Below are 10,895 nucleotides of genomic sequence, written 5' to 3'. Positions count from 1 at the left end.
CTGTTATATCCAATGTACACATTCCACAGCTTTTTGTGAGTGTTGAGTTTCTTTTTATGAATTCTGATTTTGAAATTTAATTAAAGTAAAAAAAGTAAAGTTTTCTTGTTTTTTTTTTTTTAGTCTAGTAGTCAAGCTGTATTTGTGGCATATGAAAATTATTTCATGGCTTTTCTGAAAACTGCATATAGCTACAAAACTTTTTGGTTGCATTTACCTTAGTATTAAAATGGAAAACCAAACAATAAAATAGGTGACAGTTTAAAAGGATTGACTTAAATGTTAAGTGAACCTTTATATCTTCTTTACTGGCACCTAATACTTATACTTTAATTTTAGAAAGTACGTCTATCTTTTCTCATGTCATTTTTTCTTGCTTTATGAGGCATTTGTGAAAATGCTTACAGAAATGCTGTTGGGGATAATTGAGGTTCTTGTTTGTGAATGTTACACTAAAGATCACAAAAATGGCTAGTAATTAAATTGCTTCAGTCCTTAAAGATACACCTCTCTGCTTTGAAGAAGCTCATGACTTATCTGCGATCCACTTGAGTCAAAATTTCCATATTGCAAATAGCTACAGCTTCCATTTCCTTTTCTTTTGCTCCTCATTCCTACTTGTCCCACTCTTCTTTACCCTAGTCTTTGGACAGTTTTGCTTAAAGACAAGACAGGAGTAATGGAAGCATGGTAAAGTAGAAGTGAGAGTCACAATGGGTGCTGTTTTTAATTAAATAAATGGGGTTCCAAGGATTGCATGGGATTTACACCTTCTAAATGCACAATAGAGAACCAAGTGAAGGTTGGTGGTCAGATAACCATTAATTGATTTGCTATTACATACCCTATTGTAAAATTTGAATACAGGCATTTTTGTCTTGCCCTCTCTTTTCTCATAGCTCTTCACCTGGCATCCTGTGCTTCAGAGATAATAAGTTATTTACCAAGAGTTAACATAACCATTTAATGACCCAGCCAGGACTTTATACTCTAAGTCCAACTTTATACTCTGTCAGGTATAGGAATTATTTGAGTCAATTAATGTACTTAGTTTTTAGCTTCAGAACTTTAATAGAGGCAAGTTTATTGAGGAATATTTCAAAATTGATAGCTTTTCAGACTTATTACAATCAGACTCCACACTTTGTTCTTCTAGATTTAATAATGTTACTCCTAGAATTGCCACTAGCTTAAAACTATTTACTATTTACGTACTTAGAAGACTTTCTTGAGTCAAGCGCTAGGATTCTGACTATATTGTAAATGACCCTGAGCTACTCAGAGTGTGCTAATTACAAAATTGAAAAGTTAGCATTAGTTGTCCATGATACACCTGAAAAAGAATTTTGTTTAGTAAAGAGTTTTGTGTCTTCTCTGCAGGAGTTTTTCCTTTCACCCTTGTGAGATTTAATGGTAAGGAAATACACACTGCAATAAATATGAAAGCATGCCTACATCTCTTTTAACTTGATGACTTGATCTAACCCAAAATTTAAATTCTTCACACGGCAGACAATCTCAACCAGTCATTGCTAAGTAATGCCCTGCTTATTTTGTAAACCAGGATTATTTTTTAAATGAAGTAAGTTTTGTGAAGTAGAACATTTTAATAGCTAGTTTGCTGTTAACGTTGTTTGGCATCCATTCCATGAAGTTTTCTTGGTAATCTAGGTTATTTTTATTTCTATCTGAAATAGTCTTTCAGAACTCAAGTTTAGCCAAATTGTAGGAAATTCAGTATATTTCAGACTGAAATGAAGTACAGTACTTGGTTCCACTTTTTGGTAAAGTAAGATTTGTCCTTTTTAGGATCACAACAAATGTGTTATGACAAAAGCCAGATACCAGTGATTTACATAAATTTTCAACAAATCTAGGTTAGCAGTAATGTTTACAGATCATCACCATGAAAGGAGGAGGGAGGAATTAAGATGAGCAGCAGTTACAGAAATTGGGGATTGAGGAGCCTCAGAATATGGCTCTTGTGGTGTGTGATGATCCCAGAGCTAACTGGAGTAGGACTTGGCTCTCATGAGCAGGCCTTTGAACTCCCGTCAGTCAGATGCTCTTTTTTTTTTTTTAACACATTTATTGTGGTATGGTTCCTGTACAATAAACTAGACAAATGTACAATTTGATGAATTTTGATAGATGTATACACCAATGACACCACTACCACCATCAAGATAGCTACCATTGCCATCACTCCCCAGAGGTGTAATTTTTGAATTCCCAGTTCATCCCCATCTGCCCCTTTTACCCCTTGGTAACCATATGTTCAGTTTCTATGTCTGTGAGTCTGTTTCTGTTTTGTAGATAAATTCATTTGTGTCTTTTTTTTTCTTTTTTTAGATTCCACATATAAGCGATATCATATGGCATTTTTCTTTCTCTTTCTGGCTTATAGTCAGGTGCTCTCGATCAAGCATTGTTACAAAAAAAGATTTCAAAATGTATTGTGGGCTTTTTAAAGAGTTTCTATAATACCTGACTTATAAATCATATTGAAATTTATTGGCTGGTGTTGAATTTTTTCTGCTAATATTTTTAAATAGCTTTATTCAGATATAGTTTATGTAATTGTAAAATTCACACATTTAACGTTTACAGTTCATTAGGTTTTAGTATATTTACAAAGTTATGCAACCATCACCATAGTGTAATTTTAGAACATTATTGTCGCTACAGAAAGAAACCCCACATGCACTGGCAGTCATTCGCCATGTTCTTTTCCTCCTCCCTGAGCCATAGGCAACCATCTCTATAAATTTGCCTCGTCTGAAAATTTCATTTACATGAAACACACAGTATGTTATTTTTTGTGATTGCCTTTCACTTAAGCATAAAGTTTTTAAGGTTCTTCCATGTTGTAGCATGAATCAGTACTTTGTTCCTTTTTTGTGGCTGAATAATATGCCATTATATGAATATAACACTTTTTAGCAGTTCATCAGTTAAGGAACATTTAAGTTGTTTCTGCTCTTTGGCAATTATAAACAACAGTGCTGTACACATTCTTGTCCAAGTGTTTGTGTAGATGTATGTTTTTATTTCCCTTGGGTATATACGTATCAGTGGAATTGCTGGGTCATAGGTAACTCTATGTTTAACCATTTGAGGAACCAATCAACAGTTTTCCAAAGTGGCTACACCATTTTGCTTTCCCACCAGCAATATAAGGGAGTTCTGATCTCTCCACATACTCACCAGTGTTTGGCACTGTCTGTCTTTTTTATTATAACCTTCCTAATGGGTGTAATATCTCATTGTGGTTTTGATCTGCATTTCTCTAATGATTAAAGGTGTTAAGACTCTTCTCATGTTTATTATTGGCCAACCAGTTTTGTGGAGATGTTGATATTTAAATGTTGTTTGTGTAGCTCTTATGCACTCTACAGTTAATCCATATTTAGGCTCTGTATTCCATACAAAATACCAGTATGCACACAAACACATGAAAGGCTTAGCTCTAAGCCATGTTGGAGAATTAAAGTGATAATGATTCATTAGTGTTTTCCAAGCTTAACTGATAAATAAAGTAGTTACCAGTTTGTCCAGGTCAGTCCCAGTTTATAATGCTGTACTGGCAGAATTATAAAAGTGCCCTCTTTCCCTCTGAACTACACCCTGATTTGGAAAATAAATTAAATGGCCATCCTACTGACAGTTAACCTAGAGAACCTATTTAAATACATACTTGCTATATACTAAATTAGAATCTCTAAGAAAAGGGCCTGAAAACATGTCTTTAGCAATGTCAAGGTCAAACACATTTGTAATGTATTATTCTAGCAGAATACTAGTGTTGCTTTTTGACCCAAAACTCACTGTCATTGTTTCAATTGGACAGTGAGTTCCAAGTTAAAATTGGAGAGAAATAATCTCACCTGATAGCTTAGCACCACTCATCTCCTTAAAGTGGTGATAAAGGAGGAGTATTGACACACATAGGACTGGCTTGTAGGGAGGGGCAAGAGAGTATGAGACAGCAAGTAAAGTGAAATAATGCTCTGGAAGTAGGGTGGCCTCAGGACGGAGCTCTCGTAAGAGGCAATGAGCAAAGCAGAGCTTCTCAATAATATTTTCCTTTGAGTCAAGTAAGAGAAGAGATTCATGAAGGTATTCTTCATGCCTGACAACTAGGAGAAAGAATTAATGGGGGTAGATGGAGATAGAAGAAGTACTTTAAGATTCTGAGGCTACATTAGAAGGAAGATAGAATGTGGTACTGTTGGTTTTTGTTTATTTGGGGGGGGTCAATGGGATTTGGTAATATCTGCACATATGGTCATTTGTAAGTCAAGCACTTGTAGGATATCTATGTTTTTATATAGGTGTCAGACATGACCATCTGGGTTTTAAGGTTTTGGCTTTTGTTGTTGTTGTTAATTGTATAATTTGTCTTTAAGATGAGAGTGAACACATTTGATTTAGTAAATATGCATCATCTGTGGATGGTTGTGTGCTGAGCCATTCACACATGCTCGTTTGATTACCTTTTAACACCAGAGCCACATAGCTAAGGAGTAAATTTATAAATGGCTGGAAAGGTAGAAGTTTGTCTGTATCCCAGCAGAGCTGTTGCCCCATGATATCTCCATGAGTTGACAACTTGAGCCAAAATAACTCTTCTATGGGCTGCAGTACCAAGCAGCACTGCCTTAAATATAAGTACCGATATCATAATATTTCATCCAAAAACTCTTTTAATGGGGGGTTGGAGGGACTTTTTAAGGCTTTTTTTTTTGATGTATAATTGATGTACAATAAATTGCATGGTTTCAAGGTGTATATTTTGAAGAGGTGCTGGTCTTTTAATTGATACTCTGGTAAGTCTGCCATTATAATGTGCCTTCTAAGCATACAGTAACTGGGTAGAGAAATGAAATCACCTGTTAATTTAACCTGAGGAAACTGTGAAGTATGCACAGGAAAATGATTACATGGAGTTGTTATTGTTAAGACTTGTCCATATTTATAGAGCACGTATTCTCTCCAAACTTCAAGAGCTGGTGACTTTTCATTTATACATATTTAACTGAGAGAATGGAGCAAATAATTACATGCCAGATGAAGGACAAGGGATAATAAATGCTTGAGAAGTTCCCAAGAATAAGGCATGGCTGGGCTGGAGAGGTAAGGGAAAGTTGTGGAGGAAAGATCATGAAACAGGTAGAGGAAAGTGAGTTGGAGTTTGAGCCAGAGCGTGGAGAATCATGTGACTCATCAGGCAAAAATGGGTAGAAGAGCATTCTAGAGAAAGAGAGGAGAACGGTGAGTACAGGTGGTGAAGCGAGTGGCCTCGCTTGGCTGCAGTCCAGGATGGGTGAGGGAAAAATGACAACGGCAAGTTAAATTTTGGCAAAATAGTGGAGGATCTTAATTGCCAAACTAAAGGATTTGAATTGTGTCCTTTGAGTCAAGGGGAACTACTGGAGATTTTTTTAAAGCAAGAGAGTGTTGGTACAGGTTTCATTGCCTTATTGTTATTGGGACTGCGTGTTTCTCTGTCACCTGTGCCTCTGCATGCTGCAGACCTTTTCATTTCATATTTTCATTGTGGTTATCAAGCGACTGACTTTTAAATTGTCTTTTTTAGTCAGTCTGTCACCTCCTTATTTTTCTAAGTATTATCGAATCTTTTCTGCTTATATAAATAATCAAACCAGACCTGGAAAAGAGAGGGAGAAAAAGATACATTATTTCTACTGTGGAAGTAGAGTGTGGCTTAATTTAGAAAATATTATGAAATGTCTCCTCCGTCCCCTCCTGCCGCGTGGCTGAGTGCGAGGCTGGGGTGTGTGGGCCCGGCCGCCCGCCCCCTCCCCTCCCTGCCAGGCCTGGCGCCCCGACACCCCTGCCCCAGCCCCCCACGGACATGCTGGACCCCGGTCTGGATCCCGCTGCCTCGGCCTCCGCTGCTGCAGTCACGACAAGGGACCCAAGGCAGAGGAGGGTGTCGAGCTGCATGAAGGCGGGGACGGCCCTGAGACGGAGGAACAGACGGCGGTGGCCATCACCAGTGTCCAGCAGGCGGCGGTCGTGACCACAACATCCAGTACCAGTTCTGCACAGAGAATAATGGAGGACAGGTGATGTACCACGTAGTCCAGGTGACTGATGGTCAGCTGGATGGCCAGGGTGACACAGCAGGCCCCGTCAGCGCCGTGTCTACGGCTGCCTTCACGGGGAGAGGGTGCAGCAGGCTGTGACCCAGGTGGGTGTAGATGGCGCCACCCTGCGCCCCAGCCCCGCAGCTGACTCTGTGCCCCCAGGCCCCCCAACGCCCTTTCCACTGGCTGTAATCCAAACTCCCTTCAGCAATGGTGGCAGCGCGGCAGCTGAGGCTGTCAGTGGGGAGGCACGATTTGCCTATTTCCCAGCATCCGAGGTAGGAGATACCACGGCTGTGTTGGTGCAGACTACAGACCAGAGCTTGCAGGCCGGAGGCCAGTTTTGTGTCATGATGACGCCCCACCACGTGCTTCAGACAGGAAGGCAGAGAACAACTGCACCCCTGCCGCACCCCTACTCCCTGAAAATCGATGGAACCGGAACGCCACGGGACGAGGGGAGGAGAGCTCCGCACAATGAAGTGGAGCAGAGGCGGAGAGACAAGATCAACAACTGGATCGTACGGCTTTCTAAAATCATTCCAGACTGCAATGCGGAGAACAGCAAGACGCGAGCGAGGAAAGGCGGGATCCTGTCCCAGGCCTGCGACTGCGGCCGGGAGCTGCGCCAGACCAGCCAGCGCGTGCGGGAGACCTTCAGAGGGGCCGGGCGGCTGCGGATGGACGACGAGCTCCTGAGGCAGCAGACGGAGGAGCTAAAGAACGGGACGCCGCGCTCCGCGCCCAGCTGCAGCGGCGCGACCTGGAGATGCCCACCGTGCGGCGGGGGCTCCGGCCTCCGCTGTCCCCTTCGCCTGCCCTTAGCACAGAGAGGGACCGACACCCCTCCCCCAGCTGTGTTTTTTTATAGTAGATTTTTAACAAAAAATGGAAAGAAATCATGCATTTCTGTGGAGAAGCGCCCACCGCTTCCCTCAACTTGGAAAGGATGAGCTCCTCCCCCGTCTGTCTCCCTTCTCGGGGCCCCACGAAGCCCCGGCACATCTGGTGGTCTCGCCCGGAGGCAAGAGGGAGGAGGACAGAGGCCCTGCCATATGTCTCTGCCTCCTTGGTCTCTAGAGGTAGTGAGACAGGGTGCTTATGGGAAGGAGGGGAGCCTATGGGGGCCCACGGGGCCTGGACCTACCCAGGGAGGCCATGTCCCACCCCACCTCTTTTTCTGGAACCCTGCTCCCCTTTAGGTGTGTGAGTGTGTTTTAATTTTCTTTATGGAGAAATGGACAAAAAATGTATATATATAGAGAGAGAGGTTTTTAATTGCAATAAACAGGCCCCATGTGGCCCCACCTAAAACAAAAAAAAAGAAAATATGAGTTTTGAAGTAAGAGGAATCCTAGGTGACATCTGAGGTCCTGAAAGATTCAGAGGTATTGGGCCCCTGTCGCCTCTGATGAGCCAAGGCTGTACTGTCTCACTACTTTCTTGACCTTTATTTTTAGACATATATTTAGAGAATTAAAGCACATTCAGCTTAAAAATATACCCTCTGCATTTTTTGGAATGTCATAAAGAATCCCTGGAGATTATAAATGTAGAGTTCAGGGTAACAGAAGAGTACTTATCTATTTTCATCTTATTGTTTATTAATTTCTTATTTCAGGTATACAAATAAAGTATGACATTTAAATAAATATGATGTGTTTAAAATATGAAGAAATACACATAAGCAGTTCAACAGTTTATCTTAAAGCCAAATTTATAGTCCTCTCAGTGGTGGAAATGCTCTACAGTTTTAAAGTTACGAGAATTTAATAACACAGCTTCCTTCACAGGGTCATTGCTGATACAATTAGTTAAAATGAGGTCATACTGGAGTAGCGGGAGCCCTTAATCCAGTATAACTGGTGTCCTTACAAAGAGGGGAGATATCACAAGTAAGCTGAGGAGAGAGGCCTGAAACAGACCCCTCATGAGGAACCAATCCCGCCAACACCTTGATTTTGGATTTCTAGACTCTAGGCCTGTACGACAATAGATTTCTTCTGTTTAAGCCACCCAGTTGTAGTATTTTGTTATGATATCATTAGCAAATTAATATAAATATGAAGTGATCCACATCCATCCTATCCTAGCAAATAAATAAACATCTTCCTTTGTGCTGATGACATAATCCTGTTACTGCATTCAGGAGTCAACTTAAAAAGCAAATAGATATTATTGGCCATCAAGGAAATGCCAAATAAAGCCACAATGAGATACCACTTCAAATCCAATGTCTATAATCAAAAAGTGAGATAATAACAAGTGTTACTGAGGATGTGGAGAAACTGGAATCATGTATATGCTACCCATGGTAATATAAAACAGCACAGCTGCTTTGGAAAAACTCTGCCAATTCCTCAAACAGTTAAATATGTAAACATAAGTTAACATGTGACCCAGGGATTCCATTCATAGGTAAATAACCAAGAGAAAAGAAAATTAAGTCCACATGAAACTTGTACACAAATGTTCATAACAGCATTATTCATAATAGGGAAAAGGTAGAAACAGCCAAAATGCTCATCACCTGATGAACGGCTAAACCAGTTGATTTCTCCATACCATGGAATATTATATGACAACAAAAAAGTGAAGAACTGATTCCACAGTATATGAACCTTGAAAACATCCTATGTAAGACAGTTGTGAAAGACCACATATAGTGTTTTTCCATATGTATGAAATGTCTAAAATAGGCAGTCTATAGAGAACAAAGTAAATTAGGGGTTGCCAAGCTTAGGGAATTAGGGATACTTAAGGGGAGTGATGGCTAAGGGGAGTGAGGCTGCTTTTTGGGGTAATAAAAGTGTTCTGACATTGATTGTGATGAAAGTTTTACACAAAATGCATAAGTACACAAAAAGCCAATGAATTAGACACTTTAAATGGGTGAATTGTATAGTGTGTGAATGTCTCAATAAAGCAGTTTTTTAGAAAACAACACAGATGATAAGTTACAGAAATTTGTAGTCAAGAGGAACAACTGATTGAGTACTCATTTATCACAGACGTATTATTTCAGATACTTTGTTAAATAATAGGTATGAACAGATGATTGGGAGAACTTAGATTCCTTCTCAGTTGTAGAGACAGAATCATTAACAACTAACTTTGATGAAACAAAAATCAGAATTGTTATTTTAAAGCAACAGCCTCTAGAATTCAGATTAGGGGACACACTTTAAATTCTTCCGTTTTGGGGGCGGGGGCGAGTGCGCTTGCGCGCTGGACGGCTTTTCCCAAGTCCACGTGGCTGGAGGCCTGGACCACGGGTTTCTCCTTGCGGCAGCTGCGGGAGGGGAGAGTACAAACTGCGGGAACCAGAGTCGTGGTAGCACAGACATTTAGAAAGTTTCTCTCCCTTTTTGACCGCGTATTAGTTGAAAGGAGTGCAACCAAAACTGTAACCAAAGGAGGCATTATGCTTCCAGAAAAATCTCAAGGAAAAGAATTACAGGCAACAGTAGCAGCTGTTGGATCTGGCTCTAAAGGGAAGGGTGGAGAGATTCAACATTAGTGTGCAAGTTTGAGATAAAGTACTTCTCCCAGAATATGGAGGCGCCAAAGTAGTTTCGGATGACAAGGATTATTTCTTATTTAGAGATGGTGACATTCTTGGAAAATATGTAGACTGAAATGTATAGTATGTGAAATGGTATCACGTGAAGTTGCCCATTCCACTGAAGTTCTGAAATCTTTTCATCATGTAAATAATTTCCACATCTTTTATTATAAACTAATGATATCCAAAAGAAAAATCCTCTGTTTAGATTCTCTAGATCTTTTAATTTTATCAGTTACCTATATAAGATTGTACTAGCGTGGCTTCCTTCAGAAATGTAATTTACCCTTGTAGGAAAGGTGCCACTGTTTAAAGATTGAAAAGCATGTGACATAGATTGAAACCTAGATCATACAGCCTTTTTTCTTCCCTAATCAGTGACTTTTAAACCCCTCCCTGCTCTAGTTTAGAGATCCAGAACTGGGAGTCTAGGACAAGTGCCTTTTTTTCTCACTTGTTCCAGTAGTAATTAGCAATATGGTTATCTTAAAAGTGGTATTTTATTGTTGTTGGTTTATTTCTGGATTTTTGACTTTGGAGTTTTTTTGTTGCTGTTTTTGTTTTTTTTTTGCTTTTGCTTTACTAATGTGGAAATTATGTATATGTGTGTGTGTGTGTACATATATATATACATATATATATATATAATTTATTTTATTTTAGTGAGTACCATTTTTTGCCATGCACCTTTAATGTAAGTATATCATTAGTATCATTATCTCCTTCCCAAACAATACCAGTGGTCTTTGGAATCTCTGTCTCCAGTCTTCTGTTCCTATTATTGTGAAGAATAGAAATCCAAAGCATGCTAATTCAGCAAAAGGGGAACTCCCTAGCACATATGAATGCTAGGTCCAAGCCTCAAACAGTATCATCTAACTCTTGTGTCCTCTCTGCAGGCATTCTGTAGACAGCTTTATCCATGTTGCCAGGAAAAAAATGGTTGCCTGTAAATCCTGTCCTCCTTGGTCTTTAGAGCTTTTGATTCCTATAGAAATGAGCTATTAATGTGGAAGATCTTCTGGCACATCCTGGATGACCCAGCTTAAGTCATAATTTCCACCCTGAACTGTGTCCAATACAGTACATGGTGTACAGTACATGCCTAGGTCACACTGTCACCCCTGGGGCGGAAAGTGGAGGTTGAGTCCAGTGGAGGGCAAGGCCACTGTTGAGTGATGCTATTACCAGAAGAAATAGAGGAACGGGGCATTCAA

At 40.1% G+C, this 10,895-nt stretch overlaps 2 pseudogenes; both read left to right on the top strand.

Moving 5' to 3' along the window:
* The first annotated feature begins 5,878 nt into the window (after window positions 1-5,878).
* LOC140695777 (upstream stimulatory factor 2 pseudogene) lies at window positions 5,879-7,056 on the top strand (annotated as a pseudogene).
* LOC140696216 (10 kDa heat shock protein, mitochondrial pseudogene) lies at window positions 7,015-9,751 on the top strand (annotated as a pseudogene).
* The last annotated feature ends 1,144 nt before the right edge of the window (window positions 9,752-10,895 follow it).

Source organism: Vicugna pacos, chromosome 4, assembly GCF_048564905.1.
Source record: "Vicugna pacos chromosome 4, VicPac4, whole genome shotgun sequence".
NCBI lineage: Eukaryota > Metazoa > Chordata > Mammalia > Artiodactyla > Camelidae > Vicugna > Vicugna pacos.
This window is presented reverse-complemented; position numbering and strand designations above follow the sequence as displayed.